This window comes from Schistocerca serialis, chromosome 2 (assembly GCF_023864345.2).
Source record: "Schistocerca serialis cubense isolate TAMUIC-IGC-003099 chromosome 2, iqSchSeri2.2, whole genome shotgun sequence".
In the NCBI taxonomy this organism is placed as follows: domain Eukaryota; kingdom Metazoa; phylum Arthropoda; class Insecta; order Orthoptera; family Acrididae; genus Schistocerca; species Schistocerca serialis.
In genome coordinates, this window is record NC_064639.1 from 722,933,530 (window position 1) to 722,934,174 (window position 645).

Genomic DNA, 645 nt, shown 5'->3' on the forward strand with positions numbered 1-645 from the left:
CAACTTATCTATCCAGGTCACAGTGGGAGACTTGTACTCTGAAGTTCTTTGTAAAATTCACTCAATTTTGTAATCATTGCATTATCATCAGTACCCTCTCAACCTGTGATATTTCACTTCATTTCCTCTTTCCCTTCTTCGTGCTTCATTTTTTTTGTCAGGCAGTGTATTTCTTATTGCTTTGGATTATTACACATAGGTATTTCATTGCTGTGACTGTTTGAACCAGGACAGCACTAATACTGCATGCTACAGGACTTTTTTCTACAATCTGGTGGGTCTCTAAGGAACCTTTTGCAGTCATCAATACACACTGTGACAGAACAATACACTCTCTCATGGACGATAATGGGCATAGAGTATATTGGGAGATACTGTGCAGGTTGGATATCTTTTGCCATTTATGGCATTATAACAATTCTGGTACTGGGTTGCAACAGATTGCTGACCTTGCCTGTATTGTAATTGAGTGATTTCTCCTAATGGTACATCTGACATTAAACACCTGGTGTAACTTGTGGTAGTTGTGATGAACCTCAAATGATCTGACCACTTGGTGTGCCATATATGTCATATATTTATGTGTTGTCCTGCAACAGTTTACTCTGCATTGTCTGTGACCCAATGTTCTTTTCAAGAATCTCA